Source organism: Dermacentor variabilis, chromosome 9 (assembly GCF_050947875.1).
Source record: "Dermacentor variabilis isolate Ectoservices chromosome 9, ASM5094787v1, whole genome shotgun sequence".
Taxonomy (NCBI): domain Eukaryota; kingdom Metazoa; phylum Arthropoda; class Arachnida; order Ixodida; family Ixodidae; genus Dermacentor; species Dermacentor variabilis.
In genome coordinates, this window is record NC_134576.1 from 14,367,900 (window position 1) to 14,386,466 (window position 18,567).

Below are 18,567 nucleotides of genomic sequence, written 5' to 3' on the forward strand. Positions count from 1 at the left end.
TGCTTTGTGCTGTGGTCTAGTTGCAGTGCTCAGCCAAAAGCAAGACGAAGGGCAACATGTTACTAGATACACCTCAAAATATTTTGCAGAGAAAGAATGCCTGGCTATGCCCAGATATAGAAAGAAGTGCTTTCTTTCTTGCAAGCTCAAGATAAATTCTATAAATGGGGCAACAATCTGTTTCCCAATTTAAAAAATGTGCACATGATTGATGCATTATCAGGCATAATGTACATCTTAGGCAAAGACATTCCCGCAGCTGATACACTGTCAAGTTCTCATGTGAAAGAGAATAACAGGCACCAGAAGGGCCTACCAAGATTGAAGGCTATGCATGCTGCCTCTCCCCACCTTCCTTACAAGAACTGAAGAAAGAACAAGCGCTAGATTTAATGCTGCTGGCAACTTCGCATCTTCACTCGAAAGAGCTGGACAAGGTGTTGCAAAGTCACAAAGAATTCTGGCTTCACAAGGACAATGTAGTCCAAGACATGTTGATATTTTGGCAACAAAACCATCACGCCCAAGAAGCTACAGGAGCTTACCCACCCAGCGCTTCTCACTTGAAGGCCACTCTGGAGTCAATAAATGCCTAGCAAGACGACAAAGTACTGCATCATAAATGCATACAAACAGCAAACGTCTTCAAGTCATGTCATACATGCTAGCACCACAGGGCTAAGAGAAGGGTGACACTCCTGCAACTGGGATTCCGAGAAAAGCTGTTACAGAAGTTCACCATGGACATACATTCTATTGGAGGGGTGCGGTGGCTCATCATCACAAAAGACTAGTAAGGGTATCCTGAGCTAGTACTGGCTAGTTTGACAGGACCTGTGGTTGCGACTCAATCCCTCATTGTTTTCACAAGGCGTGCAATAGTGTAGTGGTCGTGAACCGCAACAAACTGTAGCTTGCAAAAGGGCGCAGCTCGCTGTTTGCAGAATTCATAAGAATTCCAACAAATGGCGTGCAGTCCACGCTACCAACAGCGCAATGATCTCACAGAAGCCACTGTAAGCCTATCCAAGAACTCCCTTGAGACGTCAGGTGATGCCTACAAGACACACGATTATAGACTGAGCCTTCTGAAAAATAGCTCCTCGCTAGTGCAAATGCTTACGAGCCGAAGGCTTAGGACTACACTTCCAGCTACTGCAGACAGCTTCTTTCCACAACTCCCGGACCGGAGGAAAATGAAAGTGCATGAGCAATAGTGCTGGCAGAAACAGAAAACTTATGTTGAATTCCAATGGCAGATCCAGATCAAGTTTTTCTGCTCTGTATGGAGCAATCCTATTCCAATGGCAGAATGGGAGCGTGAGCTGTGTGTTCCAATGGCAGATTGGGACCAGCCACTGATCCCGGATTGCTCCGTGGAGCAAAAATATTTGCTCCGCCGAAATCGGCAGATTTGACCGGAAGTTCTCGTGACGTATTTTCCTCACCCGCCTATGCTTCCTGTCACGATCGCCTGTTTCCGGTCGCAGGCAGCTATGGACGGCGTCCACGGGAAACGTGGACGCCGCTTCGCGCCGTGCGATTTTGTCGAGTGATGATTCTTCTGACCCGGACAGTGAAATGGGGTGGTGGGTTGCGCTTCCGAGCGCTTGTTCCTTTCTCTATTCTAGCGCCCTCTCACTTGATTTTCCTGTACTAAGTGCCCCCGCGGGAGCGCACGCATTTCCTTCGCAGATATGGTGTGAGTAAAGCCCCTCCATACACGTTTCCGCCGACCAGGTTAAGTACCGCCAACCTGCCCTCCTCCTCCACGCTCCTCTCCCACTCACCCCCTTAGCTTCCGGCGGCAAGCGGAACTTGCGTAGCTGCAGCTTCCTGTTACGAGTGGAAGTGACGCTTTGTTTTTTAGCGTTGTTTACTTTCGCGTCGCTGGAAAGTCGTTAATTCCACGAGCTGCGGTTGAAACTGTGAATGCGATTCCATCCAAGAACCACCGCCTACTGTAACCAGCGATCTGCTCGTGTCGCTGCTTCGCGTCAACCTGCAACGGGTTGTGGCACGAGCGACGACGTGCAGCGGAATGTTGTGCCTAGGCGCTAGGAGACCACTGCCGTTTTTCGTGCATTCAGAAAACAGCGACCGCGAACTACTACTTCAGCGGAATACACAGCTTGTCCCCTTTGCATTCTTCTTCTGGTGACTGCTACCCGCCGTGGTTGCTCAGTGGCTATGGTGTTGGGCTGCTGAGCACGAGGTCGCGGGATCGAATCCCGGCCACGGCGGCCGCATTTCGATGGGGGCGAAATGCGAAAACACCCATGTGCTTAGATTTAGGTGCACGTTAAAGAACCCCAGGTGGTCAAAATTTCCGGAGTCCTCCACTACGGCGTGCCTCATAATCAGAAAGTTGTTTTGGCACGTAAAAACCCAAATATTAAAAAAAAATTCTGGTGACTGCCACAGCTCTGCTAAGCACGCGCGGGCGTCTCACCATCTTCCAACGGCAGTCAACGCGGAAATTCCCGCAGCTCAACTCCAGGAAGCGGAAACGCCGGAACCGGAAATGCCGGAAGCGGAAATACCGGAACCGGATTTGGTGTGAGGGGAAAAGGCGGCGCACAACAAAGGTTGTCGCTACTTAAGAAAGCGGCGGTGGCGCGTGGATGTAGGGGCTTTAGGTGTGAGCAGATGAGAGCGATCTCAGTCGGAGCGACGCGCTCCGTTCGTGATCCGGCCGAGCGCTCACGATCTACCATTGGAATTCAACATTACTCTGATGTTGGGCATGGCATACAAGATCTACCCAATTTGTATCCAGACATTAATGTCCAAGTAGTTGACCTGGAAAATGCAGGCACACTTCAGCAGCCAGGAGATAAGCCCTGGCGATAGTGGATAGACACGGACAAAAGGACCATTCATCTCAAACAGGACACAACCAGTGCCACTGCCTCTGGCTGCATAATCAAGGGTTCGATGAAAGTTCGGCTGGTCAGGCATGGAAACGAAAAAAAAATTTGATCTAAGAAATAATAGTCACACGACTATTATTTGCCGAGCATGCACAGGAACATAGTCACAAGATTGACTGGGACAATGCCACTGTTGTTGCCAAAGAAAAGAACATGTCATCCCGGCGGCTGCTAGAATCGCTAATCGTTCAATTGACGCCAGCTACGAGGAACTGGACACCAGGGACTATGCCTGCCATTTACGCATGTTCATTACGTCACATGCTGGCTACATAAGTGACGACGATTTCCTGTCCAACTTAGTGAACAAGGAACCCGTGTGCAGTTCCGAAACGTCGGGTTATAGATCAGACTTGGTCAGTGACCGTGAACCCCCCTTCATGCCTCTGGCTAGGGGAGAAGAACACAAGCAGCCACAAGACTGTACCAAAGAGGTTCCGTTTTGTAGAGATCCTGGGCATCAACACCATAGAAGTGGACAATGCATAACACCAGCTAAGCAGTAAGCAACATGACCCTTTTTATACAGGGAAGGACGTGCTACAAAGATGCTCGTACTACTGTAACGCTAATGTGCATGCTTGTAGAAAATGATCACAATAAAAAACTCACCTCTTGCCTTGTGCTCAATGTTGAGGCTACCATTCTGAATCACAATTACTTTATCCCACCTAGCTAACAGTTTATCAAATCTCAACGAGGTTTTAATAAGAATCTTGTCTCGACTACCCGAAACGCCAGTCTGTGTAGTAGTGTTACACATTGTTGGGTTCAAATCTGCCATAATCATGAATCCGAATGAACTTGCTTTCAGTTATTCTGCAAAAGTATTTGGCATCACTTCGTTGCTTCTATATGCACTGAGGCAATCACAGCTGTGAAACACATTTAGGTCGTACTGAAGATGTCAAAGGCCATGTAATATATGTGCTGAAAGGAGCAATGACAACTTACAACATTGACAGATGCCATTCAGATGAGCGTTGTTGTGCTGGTCGAAATTGCTGCTTTAACAATGGGTAAACTTGAGACAGAATAGCATGAGGCAAAGTGAAAAGAGAACAAAGGTGCATTTTTCAGCTACATCACCTCATTGCTCCAATGCCCATGCATTTGATAATTCATTCATACAATGCGACGGCCTAGGCAAAGCCACGTTTGGATGAACCAATGTCTCCTTTTAAACATCACAAAATTTCACTTTTTCACGCACTAACGAAGAACTGGCAGGTTTGAGGATTTACGAGTGTCAAGAAATATTGAATCTGTCATTCATGTGTTTACACTTTGTCTCGTTATCTTCGTATGATCAAGTGTGTGCTTGAAAGCGCATACACTACTGCTGGCTTGCTAGTTAAACGCACTTTCAAGTGGCAGCTGGTGATAGAAATCTTCGAGCATTTGTCTATAAAAACGCTCGCGTAGATTTCGCGGTATGCTCATGCGCTTTCAGTGCAGCGCACTGCGTGACACCTGCCTGTCAGGCCGAGTAGGAGAGCGCCAAGGGACGAAACACCAAATTGTTCATTTGGCACTTAAATACGTATGTCTCTATTATAGTGTGCCTGTATATACACTTCGACGACGGCAATGATGCCACCGCTTGCAACAGTCGGCCAATTTAAAGAATGTGTCACAGCGTTCGCTTTCCATGTGTACAATCTAACACGGCGAGTCTCTTTTTTCATGCGGAAGCAGCCTTCTGGATCTAAAAACATTGATATCGCGAGCGCAACAGAACAAACGGGCGGTAGTGCGCATGAGGTTAAAATCGTAGTCCGCAAAATATGGGCTATAAATAACGGCTCAAACACGTTACAAATGGGTGTCAATTTAAGGCGTGCAGTGCATTTAAAGCGCACTTTCAGCGAGGACTTCAGGCGGCGTGAATAATGATGTCTAAGCATGCATAAATAACACAAAAAAATTATGTACGTCCCAGATGAGTTGAAAGTGGTCGCGAACAGCTACCTTACCTGTCTATGTGAATGACAGGTGCAGCCTCTGAGCTTCTATACGATCCCTATGCGGTATTCTATTGGGTACAAGAAAGAGTTATTACACGGAAATATAAGGAACAGCTGGGGATAACTAAGAAAGCTTAGATGTACCATTGAAGCTCCCATGCTACGCTCACATCCAATTGACAGGAAGCCGCCATGGGACATTTTGACGACCGGAAACAGGTGGCGCTTAGAGCCTTAGAATGTTAAAGCCCCTCAATTTTTCAAAAGTAGCGCCATTCTTAGATCTTTCCGCCACCCCGCTCACCCTGGCGCGTCCTCCTCCACGCTTCCGGTCGCCCCGGCCTCCTCCGCTCCCCCATTGGCCCATCTGTGTCACGTGGAAGCAGGCGCCGCGCTTTTGTATATTTTTTCTTTCCACCGCGGAGCAGGCGCCGCGCTTTTGTATATTTTTTACTTTCCAGCGCGCGCCGACCTCCATTGTTGGGCCTGCGCGACGAAAGTACGGCAGGCGGACTGACGGAGTGCGTTAGCGTAATATAATGTGTAGGGCCGAGAACTTAATTGCGATGCCATGCTGCTGCGCCTTCGGTTGCCGCAACAGACACAGCGAGGGCAAAAAGCTTTTTGCTTTGCCGTCCGGTGGGCGCAACGCAAAAAGAAGTGTGGATTCGCAGGATCAGGTGGGCTGACTTCGAGGAAGTGGCAAAGAACGCACGGCTTAGTGAAGTAAGGGCCACGGCTACTCACAACCTCTTATTTCGAGCCTAGATCACGCCTTCGGTTTCGAAAAAGTGTGTGTTCATGCTCTGCGTGGTTTTTAGCGCGTTGTCTGACTTTTTTTTTTTTTTCGAATGTGCTCTCTTTGCTTTATGTAGTTTCGTCTTGCGGTGAAATGCACGCATCTGCAGCTGGCCTGTGACATAAAAGCGACTTTATTCAGGGTGTGTTTTGAGCTCCACCAGAAGTTAGCACATTCTCGACGCTTTTGCAAGGCTCAATATGACTTACGATGCTGTCTTTTAGCTTCGAATGTACGCCCGCATGTATTGATTTGGTTTGTGGTGATTAACGTTTTTAACGTTCCGAAGCGACTAAAGCTAGGATGCAGGTCGTAGTGGATGGCTCCGGATAACTTTATCTAGCTCGCCTGGGGATGGTTAACGTGCACTTTGATCGTAGAGTCGTACGTGGGCCGGTAAATTCCTCGATGGCGTTTCATAATACTCGCGCGGGCGCGCTAGCGCTGTTGGTGCCTTGGCGCGATTGTATTTCTTCAATAAATTTTATTTACTAGTTGTAACACTTTGCCATTCTTTCGTATTATTGACGGCGCCTCCAGGGCACCAATGCGGCAACGGGAACACCAAAGCTAGAAGCAGGGCTGGATGGGGCTCGCCGTAGCCTGTGCATGCCAAGGGGGTATAAGATCGCGGACAGCCAACACCTTGTCATTCTTTCGTATTACTGACGGCGCCTCCAGGACACCAAAGTGGCAACGGGAACACCAAAGCTAGAAGCAGGGCTGGATGGGGCTCGCCGTAGCCTGTGCATGCCAAGGGGGTATAAGATCGCGGACAGCCAATTTTGCATGTGAACACTCCCTGCGACGCCTGCATTATTGTAATGTCACGTGCTCTTCAGAGGCCTCCGTTAGCTATTACATGTGCCCTCCTAGAGCAGTACTTGTTCACACAGCCGCACACAGCCATTCCGGCTGTGGGCGGTCAGCAATCTCTCACGCACCGGCCGAGCAAAAGTATCCTGCAAGTGCGTAAATGAACCTACGAAACCACGTACACATACTTTCACGCTGTGAACACCTGAAACTTTGGCAATTACGCGCGTGTTTGAGTACACCGCGAGCTTGCGTCGTGTTTCAGCAACACGAACTCTCAACGTCGCGCGCTTTACGCCTTAAATACGCCTTGAATAATGGTCCTTTTCTCTATTTCTTCCGCAATTCCAACACGAAATTCTAAAGGCCAGTTACCGACTGACGAAGAAAGATCTCGATTGAAAAAACTGCTCCTCAGGGCTCGAACGAACTTTTCTGCGAATTTCCTCCCGTAGCGTGTTAGCCGTCGTCTGCTACGGCAGGCCCACCACCGGCGGCGCCACCGTCGAGGCCGCGCCGAGCGGAGGAGGAGGGAAGCGAATGGCGCTACTTTGGGAGATTCAGGGGTTTTATAGAATGTTGCATTAAAGAATGTTGGAACAGTTTTTAGTTTAAAATATTCTACGTGTTGCTTATTTTAATTGCCAGTTTTCGTTTTCGTCCCTTGTCCAGAGAATCGCCAACAAAAAGCACAATTTACAAACGGTTTATTATTACGAACGGAAGCGAAAACCGAAACCAGGGCGACGCGCTCGTTGCGGGTGTTTTATTAGGTAGTGACTACAGCACGGAGGAAAGAAACTAAGGAGAGGCCCTACCCCCTCCGCGCGCTAGGAGAAAAGTGTGGCGGAAATGACGTAGTAGGTCCTCATTTTTTTTTTTTGCTGCTGCTTTTTTTTTTTTTTTTTTGCTGTATGGCCACGTCTTTTGGGCCACAATGGCGGCGTTGTTATGGTTTTGAGCGCTCACACGTGTTGCTCTGCTAGGTTTCGTGCCGTGGAGAAGGCGCTGTGTGGGCGGGTTTGCGTTAGTCACCGTGTCTTGTTGCGCTGTGTTACCTGCACCGTGCTCTGCCGGATGTTGCTGTGGCCATGTGGGACAGGAGGAATTAAAGCTCATGAAATAAACGCGCATATGTAACACTGCACGCAATGTACCGCGCTACAGCCCTGACAACGGACGAAGGAATATCCGCGGGAAATTTTGCCTCCACTTCAGCGGAATCATGCTAACGTGCCATCGCAGACCGAAACCGATGCGTTTCAGAATCTGTACAGTGAACGCCTTGCAGGTCAGTGATTCCTGCTTTTGACCGCGCATGTTGCATTTGCGGCACGTAGAACGCGCGTTATTCAAGAATGCATAATCCTAGTTTCAGAACTACGTGTTCAGTAACAACTTGTTTTTGTGCTTATTAAAACACGTGTTGCTCAACTGTTTCTTGTTTCTCGCATTACTCGCAACAGCGCCGACTCTTTTAGGCAGAGCACGTCCGAGGGTCATGCACACCTGCTCAGGTGTACCACAATTAATACACACGTGCTGATAGAGATTTACCCAGAATATGTGCATTTTGCTGCCCTCGACATCGACATTTTCACAAGCTGCACGCTTGCTTTATACCAACATGTAGCGTTTCATGTCCAAGATTGGCACGTCGATGTGTACAGTAGCCGTTAAAGCGCTGCATTCATGTAACCGCGCACCATACAGAGAAGCACACGAGTCTACTAATTAAAAGGAACTAAATAAAACCAGTACTGTACAAAACTATTTGGAAGGCATTCATGACATGTACAAGTGGAAGTGAAATTTCAAAGTGCACAAAGAGCAAGAAATGCACAATCCTCGCGAGCAAGACCGTATGAGAGCCCCAGGAAGCCCAAGCAGAGAAAAGCAAATAGAAGGCAGCGATAAAGGGGACCTTTTTAAAAAAAACACGCAAGAGCTGGGTAGCGGCCGGTACCTGCGGTTAATGGGAACAGTTCAGTTGGCTGGCCTAAGGCATGTTTATTTTCATAAAAGCCGGTAAAAGCAGCCGATTCGACCTCACGGCCCAACTTGCGAAATTCATTATGAACTTCTTTTAACATGGGTTCGGCAACGGCAACGCAATGAGACATCGCGATTGTTTAGTATTGCTGCGGAGCGAGCGAGCGCGCTCCACGCGCGAAACCACACGCAGTGCGGCGTGGTTTCGCGAAAGATGTAAACAAGAGAGGAGGGTGGCCCAAAAGGCGGAGCATCGCCATGAGCAACGCCAACTTCCGGCTTCACTTTTGCTTCACAAAGAGTGACGTCAGGGCCTCTCCTTAGTTTCCTTCCTCCGTGGACTACAGTGACGGGGCCCGGTACATTAACGTCTACACTACAGTGACGGGGCCCGGCACTTTAACATCTGCACTATAGTGACGGGGCCCGGCACTTTAACATCTGCATTGCAGAGACGGGGTCCGGCTCTTTAACCACATTGACATATGACAAAAATACGAACATATATATGGACATGTTGATATGAGAACGGTAATCGAGGTCCCATGACTATGATCGTGTACGACAAAAGGTGGAGAATAGCGTTTTTTAGTTTTCGCTAAGTTCCATGTTTGGGGCCCTCCTGCATACACGATGCATTTTGTTGCACATGAATATTTTCTCAGCGATCAGTGATCAAATCTCGATACATCTTGAGTGAAGGTTAGGCTGAAAAGTGACTTCTTCATAGCGCGTAGCTCGTGGAGAAATGTTTAGGAATTTTTCCCAGAATAAGACGACAACAAAAGAAATATTACTTAGTGTTTGAAACAATACAAGCTGTTAGGCTTACATGAGAAAATACACAAGCATGACAAAAAAATTGTGCATGTAGGAGGGCCCCAGACTTGGAACATTGCGAAATCGCAAAAATAGCATGCTCCATTTCTTGTCATATAATACGTTTTCCCAAGAAAACTAGAGCGTTTCATGTAGAGCTAAGGGTTATTCCTTTGTGTCAACATATTCGCCCATCACACATAAAATTCTATAGAAAACAAAAAGAAATGTTAATGGGACTTTGATTAGCCTAATTTGAACACGCCCATATTGAGAAAACTTTGCATGATTTCGAAAATTTCACACAATTCCGACAAAACCACACCTTACTTTTTGGCGTAAATGTGACAGACACACATTTAAAGTGCAGCCACTTCAGGCACGCGTCACACCCTATGGCGTTATCATGAACCCTTTGCCGACATGCACTACATGTCCACAAACTATGATTACGCTTCTGAGTAATTGTTGCAGTGAGCGCGGCCCACCCATCACCGGTGAAATAGTTCCGGATTTCACCTATCTTAAATCTGTCGTCCAGAACTGTTGAAAGAACTTTCTCAGGGGTGACTTAATTTCTTTTTCACCAATCTTGTGTACCCTGATAGCCTTTGGAGACATGTAAAAACATATCCTCAAAAAAAAAAGCACAATATTTCGGCAAAGCACTAAAATCATATTTATTAGCTATAAACCACTGATTTGTTGCCTGTATTCTTGCTTGGCGTTCTCTTCTTTGCGGTTTGATAATTTATGTAACTGATGATAATTTTTATGCATGCTGTAAAAAAATTCTTTTTTTTCCTGTTTTTAATGTGCTAATGTGTTGCATTCATCCTCTGCATTGAACCCCCTATGCTTGTACCGAATGTGTGTTATATTTCGCATCCGGACCCATCCACTAGCCTGCGGCTATTGGGTCCAACAGTCTTTTGCGTATGCACTGTAACACCTATGATGATGATAATAAATAAAGAAATAAAGTTTACTGGAATGGAAAGGGAACGGTACAAATCGCATTAAAAAAAAAGGCATGGCACATGTTGATGCTTGTGTAGCACCAGACAATGAATACTGTACTGGATTAAGAAAAAGAAGCAGCGGGTAATTGCTGGCTTAGAAGACCGATAAGCATCCAGTGTGATGCTACTTGAGAAATAATGATATTGAAGCTTCGAAGACTTTAGAAGAAAAGAAAAAGAAAACACTGAATCATCACGACGGCACAGCACAAGTCGCCGTATAGACATCGAAGTCCCTAGCTATAACGAAATTATTTTTGAACAGCTCTGATAGTGTACATGCAACAATGGTTGCTTGCGTACGGTCAAATGCTCATATACTGCGGCATAAAGTTCACGGCACGGTGCGAAAACGCTCTCGCAGCGAAAGCGAAACATTGTGCGCGGACATGCATGTAGACGCGCAGTCGGTCACCGCGAACCCGTGCGATCGCTGCATTGAAGCTTCGTTCTGTGATGCTCCATTTGGTTACACAGACGGCCCACTATAAGAACGTATTTCACATTGTTTTCTCTCAGCGAGTGCTACCTTCAACGCAAGAAACCGGTTCGGGGGAATCGATCGCGGCGGCCGCGCGCAGTGTCCCAGCTTACCGTACGTAGTAGGTAAAGGGATAGCGTCTGTAAACCGTTCTGTGCCTTCTGTTTGTCCAAGATTATTATTTTAAACGTAAGGTGCTTCTGTCATTTCGAGAGTACTTGCAAAAATGTCCAGGAGAGCTCCCGCGTAGTATGTTTATTTAGCGCCGATAGCCAAACCTATGCGGAGCGCGCCGCATTATCCCTCAGACTACGCAAGTGAGGCGCTTCCGACAGATGGCGACTCCGTAAGTCCCCAATACCGACATCGTTATAGTGACGGCCCCGTCACTGTAGTGCTGATGTTAAAGTACCGGGCCCCGTCGCTGTAGTCACTACCATTTTATTAACCTCGATGATAGTGCGCCGAAGGCAGCACGCAGTACATGCGTACAAGGGCGATGGATGCTACATTCATGAGAACACCATCGGTCAATGCTGCATAACATAAGTTCGCAGCTGTAGTTTTCACACATTTTTTACGCATTGTACGTTTCGGTTCTTTTCGGATTTACTCTCCGACACATTTTAAACTGTGCCACTACGCACATGCCAACATTTCGTCACAATTTATTTAAAGCGGCATTCAGTTCATCGAGTACACCGACAAAACATGCGTGGAAACGCTTTCGAGCACCTGTCTCAGCAATCCCCGCCGCCCTCCGCTCCCCCCCCCCTTTTTTTTTCTATACCGCCGCTAATTAATGCACGTATGAGTTAACCTCCACATACAATTCACTCGTGGCGTGTCCCTTATTCACTCCGAATTAAAAGTCGGTGCTGTAAACTTACGTACGTACAGTCCTATACACCGCGGCTAGTCGCATCGCAATCCCGTGTTTCTCTAAACACATTCTGTGCGACTGTCCTGAATATAATGTTCAGATCGAGACAGTCCATGGCGTCCGTTCTAGCGCACCTGGACAATAGACCATTGTCAGTTGCAACCATTTTCCCATATCGCCGACAGAAGACATCGCAGCTGAAGGCGACGCAGGGACTACTTCGGTTTATGAAGGATACGGGCTTGGACAAGCGGCTGTGACAGTGATGTCGCGTACCGCGCAAGAGTGACGGACTGTAACTGACGATGTGTTTGCTGTGTTATGTGCTCTCTCTCTCTCTCTCCTCCTCCCATCTTTCATCCCCCCCATCCCGCTCCCATGTGTAGGGTAGCAAACCGGTTACGCTACACTGGTTAACCTCCCTGCCTTCCTTCTCCACTTTTTCTTTCCGTGTTTCTCTAGGTTTAACGCCCGTTCAATACCTATGTAGAATCCAACAATCGGTTGGCTCTGGCGCAGTTAGAAGACGATCGTCGTCGTGCTCTTTGCACACCACAAACGCGCCACCCACACACGCACAACTAGATTGTGCAAAACGCGCTGTTGCACCTTGCATCGCTTCGTTCGTGGTCGTGCTGTTTGCGCGAACGAACGCGTCACACACGCAACTCGATTGCTGTTTGCGCACACCAAACGCCAAAACACGATGTTCCACCTTCGTTCGTGGTCGTTCTATGGGGCTCTTGCATTGCCCAGGGGGCGCTGCGAATGGATGGATGGATGGATGGATGATTGTGGCTCAACCCTTTGAATCGGGCGGCGGCGGCGCGCGCCACCTAGCCTTTAATGGTTCTATATGCATGCATACCTATGTATTTACTCCTTTACTTTTGCGTTGATATTGTCCACCAATCAGATAGCCTCCGTTTAGTTATTTCTACCTGTTCAAAGCCTATTCTACTTTCACTGTCTTTAAAACCCAAGGCTTTGAATAGTTCCCCGTTAGATTCAACTGCAGGGTGAAGTTGTTTACAAGCAAGTATCAGGTGTTCCGCCGTTTCCTCCTCCTCTCTACACGTCTCGCACACCAAATCTATCTCCTGGTATCTGGCTCGGTACGTTTTAGTCCTCAGTACACCTGTCCTGGCTTCGAACAACAATGAGCTTCCCTTAGAGTTATCGTAAATATTTTCTTTGGCTATTTCTTGCTTAAACGTCCTGTACGTCTCCAATGCCGATTTGGTTTGCATCTCTGTACTCCACATACCCCTCTCTGCCTCCTTAACCTTTTTCTTGACAGATGATTCCTTACTTGTTCCCCCGCTACTGCCCAAGTATTTGCTTGTCAATTTTCTAGTTCGCTTCCTCCACCTCGTGTCAACATTCCTCGTGTATAAGTAACTGAAAACCTTCCTAGCCCACCGAATTTCCCCCATTTTTCTCAATCGCTCCTCAAATGCTATCTTGCTACTAGCCTCTCTGCCCTCGAAAGAAGACCATCCCAGATCCCCCTGCACTCCAAGATTTGGTGTCTTGCCATGTGCTCCCAGAGCGAGCCTACCCACACCACGTTGCCTAATTTCCAACTGTTGCCGGGTCTCTGTTCTAATACATAGAACTGCATTGGCAAAAGTCAGGCCTGGTACCATTACCCCCTTCCATATCCCTCGTACTACCTCGTACCTATTGTAGTTCCACAGTGCCCTACTCTTCATAATCGCTGCACTTCTGTTACCTTTAGTCGTTAGATATTTTTCGTACTCTGTCAGATACTCAATGCCATTATTTATCCACACCCCAAGGTACTTGTATTTATCGACTATCTCCAGCGTGGCCTCCTGTATCTTATGCTCGCCGCAACTGTTATCATTAAACATCATGACTGCTGATTTTTCTTTGCTAAACTTCAAGCCTAATCTGTCTCCTTCTGTACCACATATGTCCATTAATTCCTGCAGATCTTCTGCATTGTCAGCCATTAATACAATATCATCCGCGTACATCAGTCCTGGTAATGACTGTTCAATCAATTTTCCTTGCTTGAGAAATGATAGGTTGAAGCCGAGTCCGCTTTGCTGTATTTTGGCCTTTAGACCTTGTAGGTACAGCATAAACATCAGAGGTGACAATGGGCACCCCTGCCTAAGCCCCCGCCGAATCATCACAGGCTCCGAAACCTGCTTTTCCCATTGTATAATCACCCGGTTACCGAGAATGGTGCTAAAAAGCGCCCTCTGTCCTAAAATGGGTCGTACCAAGCTCGGTCATCTGCTTCGGAAAGCACGTTTACAATATGGACCCGCCACTTTCGGTTGTGTTGTATCACGGCCTGCAGCGAATATCGGGCGCCGAAGATTTTTTTCAGGGGTGGCACGCTGCGTAAAGGCAAGAAATTATGCAGTGCCGAATGCGTGTACGCCTTTCAAGAATTAGGCGGCGAAGTTTTAGCACGGTGTCAATCGCAAGTGAAGCGAGTCGCGTACGAAGTGGAACTTCATGCAGGTAAGGTTTGCACGCTAGCTGCCAGATTCAGGCGCACAAACGCGAGGAAATGCTTGCCATAAATGAATCCACAGCAGCGATAAGCAGACATCATGTGTACGGAACTGCTCGAGCACACGACGGTACGCGCCGCGACTGCTCGAGCGCACAATCGTACGCGCCGCGACGGCAGCGGTCTTTCGACATGCCGCGAAACGGCGGGCCTCCTGCAAGCTTTGTTGACTGCATACCGCTAAACAAGTAGTCATGCCTGCGTTGTAGTAGCGGCCATCTGTCCCTTTTAGTGACTGGTAATAAGTGATGCAATGCATATGAGCTCGCACGTACGTGCGAATCGCGCCGCAGCGCGAGCTTGTGCGCTTCTCGCTTGATGTAGCTTTTAATGACGGCGCTCGAACATCGATGGACTGCAATCAATACTGCCTTGCTTCGCTGCCTCAACGTGCTGGCTTGAGATCAAGGATGAGCTCATTTAACTCTCTTAATTTGTGCTCCTCGTGGTGGTGTAGTGAATTGTCATCGAATGAGCCCGACCATTTGTGCTCATTTGCACTCTGGTCACTTCACGTACCACTTCGCATCGGTCGAATTGTTTATTGTCGCTGGGTCCGGGTCTCGAATCGTGAATTACCATCCGTGCCTGCTGCTATGTCGGTCTGCTGTCGGGACTGTAGGTGCAAAAGACCGAAATTTAGAACGCAGATAATCAAGCAAGCTTCAAGACAGGCGAAGCAGTCAGCATGGCGCGAAGTTTCGCTTACTCAGCGCGACGAACTGCAGCTATGCAGCGCGCCAGACGCTCCACTTCGTGAGGCCTTGAAGGAAAACGGTAGAATCTGATGTTAGGATTCAGGCCTTCTTGTTCATGGCAGCCCACGACGCAGAAGTAATGACGGTGACGCCTTTTCGAGGCTGGGCTCTCCGGATCGGCGTCACGGATTCCTTCTGCTCCTAGCATTACGTCCCACGGCACACGGAGAGTCCGTTTTCGTTAAACTATAGGCTGCGGCGAGCTCGCAGCGTGGTCGGCGTGGTCTGTGAGAAGTGACGAGCCTTTTCGCACTCGCAACAGGGCAGAAAAAAGTGCGAATCGACGCAAAACTCGGCCTAGAAACATGCTTCGCCACAGCCAGGGCTCAATACGACCCAAGCTGGTACGACCCAGAGGTCGTTTCCCGCGCCGCCACCAGGCGCCGCTACAATACCTCAAACTGCAGCGCAAGACGCCCATTTGCGCATACACATTCGTCACACACGCAACTGAATTGCTCTTTGTACACACCAAGCGCGTCACACACACACAACTTCAATTGCCGTAAAACGCGCTGTTCCACCTTGTATCGCTTCCTTCGTGGTCGTGCTGCTTGCGTACACGCGCAATGAACCGCCTACCCTACTGCTCCGGCGAGTTGGCACAAACAATACTACCGCGCACTACCTGCGCTATGGTATAGCTCCACCACTGGAAAATCTGGCGCCACCATCGGCGTGACGTGCTAGGAGGGATCACGTGGACATAGCGGCCGCGTCGGCTGCTTCGGGCGCGACGAGGCGAGCTGAAAACGAGTTTAAATTCCCTCGTACGCTGCGGTTCTCATTTAGTGGCGAAAATTTCCCGCTTCGAGTGTCTCCTTTACAACGCTTGAAAGCACTACAATAGGTAGTGGCTGCCTTTGAAGGCGCGCAACATGGTAGGCTACTGCTCGGTGCCGCAGGGTCGGACGCTCGTAACGGAGGCCGGTGCAGTGGCGTAGCTAGGTCGTCTGGCACCCGGGGCCCTTAGCTCTTCTGTCACCCCCCTCCTCCCCGGTGTAGTCGAGGAAAGTGCGGATATCGACAATTTTCAGGTGTCTTCAGACGTATATGACACCCCCCCCCTACTGGCCCCGTGCACCCGGGGCCCACGGCCCCCCGGCCCCCCCTGTCGCTACGCCACTGGGCCGGTGTCAGCCTTATTCGCACGTAGCCGCAGGACAGGAGGCTGCGTGAAGCTTGGCTCGCGAAACATAAAACCGGCAAACAGTTATCGGCTACAACTCGGTTATGCAGCTAGCACAGACGCGAGGAAGAATTGCGCTACGGCGCCCGGTTTGCGATGTTCTGAAAACGCGCACTGAGACGCTCGCCCGAGTCCGCTGCCCGACTAATGCCATGACGGTTTGGTCTATGAACTTGTCGATGTTATAGATACTGGCAAGTTCAGTGGAGTGGAAAGGCAGCGGTAAGAAGCACATTTAAATGAAGCATGGCATATGGTCATGTTTGTGTTATGAATTATAGCCCCGGATTACAAAAAAGGAGCAGCGGGAAATTGCACGCTGAGAACACTTATAAACATACAGTGCGACACAACTCGAGAAATGGTATTGAAAGGTCAAAGAATTTAGAAGAAAAAAAAAAGATTGAATCGTCGCGACGGCACATTACAGTCCCCGTAGGCGTCGAAGTCTCTACAATGAAATTATTCTTGAACAGCTCTGATAGCGCCTACGCAACAATGGTTGCTTGTATACTGTCAAATGCTCATATTCTGCGGCCTAAAGCTCATGGCACGGTGCGAAAACGCGCGCGCGTAGAGAGCGAAACAGTGCGCGGACAAGCATGCAGACGCGCAGTCGGTCGCTGCGAACCTTCGCGATTGCTGCATTGCGGCTTCGTTCTATTACGCTCCATTTAGTTATACAAACGCTATAAGAACATATTTTACTTAGTTTGCTCTCAGCGTTTACCTACCTTTCACGCAAGAACACGGTTCGGGAGACTCCATCGCGGCGACCGCGCGCAGTGGCGTTCACTGCACGTATTCGGTAAAGAGATAGCGTCTGTAAACGATTGTGTGCTTTCAGTTTGCCGAAGATTATTATTTAGACAGTAAGAAACTTCTCTCATTTCGAAATTACTTACAGAAATGTCCGGGAGAGCTCGCGCGTGGTGTTTTCAGTGAGCGCTGACAGCAAAACCTATGAGGAGCGCGCCACGTGATCCCTCATACTACGCCAGCGAGGCGCTTCCGATAGATGGCGACTCCGTAACTCCTCGCCGCCAATATTTCTATGGGTCCCGCGCGCGCGCGCATGGGGACTAGGGCGTTTCAGGAGCTAGGTGCGTTTTTTACACGACACCTAAGGACCACGACCTACTGTATAAGGGGCGACCTGCGCGTGCGGCGCTGCGCCAGCGCCGCTGATTTGCTTTTGCTTGTGTGGCTTTCTTTAGTTTTCCAAACCGCCGCCACGAACAGTGGCGCTACTGCTCACCCCCACCTAAAGCTTTACCCTCACCTAGAGTTACTGTATATGCTACCGCAGGTAGCAGAGTTGGGCGCCTGTTTTATCACGCCGCTAGCGCCCCTATTGGCAGAGCGTCATCACGTGGTATTCAAGCAACCGTGCATTGCGGAGAAGCAGATGCCCGGGCCAATTTTTGTATTTCCCGACGCCGCCGCTGCAGCGAACTGGATTGACACAAGTTATCGCCAGTCAAATTCAAAGCGAATCCGGCCGATCTTGGCGTTCGCTGTTCGCGTGCGCACTAGCTGCGGAGAAACAACACAACGTGCTCAGCGCATCTCACAGTTGGTTCATCGCAGTGTCCGCGCAGTCCCATCGGAATGATATAATGACCGGGTGCTCTGCTCCCGTCTGCACGAATCGCTCTGAAAGCGAAAAAGCTTTTTATTCGATCCCATTCAAACCCATGCACCACACTGCTTTCACAGAACTGTCATAAAAAATCCAGCTCACATTTTCAGGATAATGCACTACTTTGGTTGCTGTTTCTGAACATAAAAAGGTTACACAACTAAGTAAAGATATTTCATCTACTACTGCTTATGTGAAGCAGGATGCAAGAGGAATTAATGTCGTTATTTACCATACGGTAAGGGCCTTTACTGTGTTTTGCATTATTACCCATATTGTAGCTATGTCAATCCTGTGAGAGAAAAACCTTCACTACACTCCCACAGAAGGTTACTTTTCGAATCCCTGCAGTGAAAAGGCACATAATGAAGTGGCACTTGAAGGTGTGGCTAGCTGATATCCAGTGCCTGCTAGTAGGTGGGTACGTTTCTACAGCAAATTTAATGGGGTACCAGAGTCGAAATACTAATGGTTGGTCATTTATTCACCAGTAATATTTAAGACTGCCTACACGTTGAGAGCTTTGGCACATAAGCAGGTATGCCTATTGCAAAACCCAGTATCCAGTGTCCAGTGCAGCGCCGGATTATGGACCCAGTGCCGCGCGCTGGATGCTGGGGTGCTGGGCAGGCGCGGCGTACTGGGAGGCACTGGGTACTGGTGCGAAAAACAGCTCTAGCGCGTTAAATACGCGGTGCCTGGACACCGTATA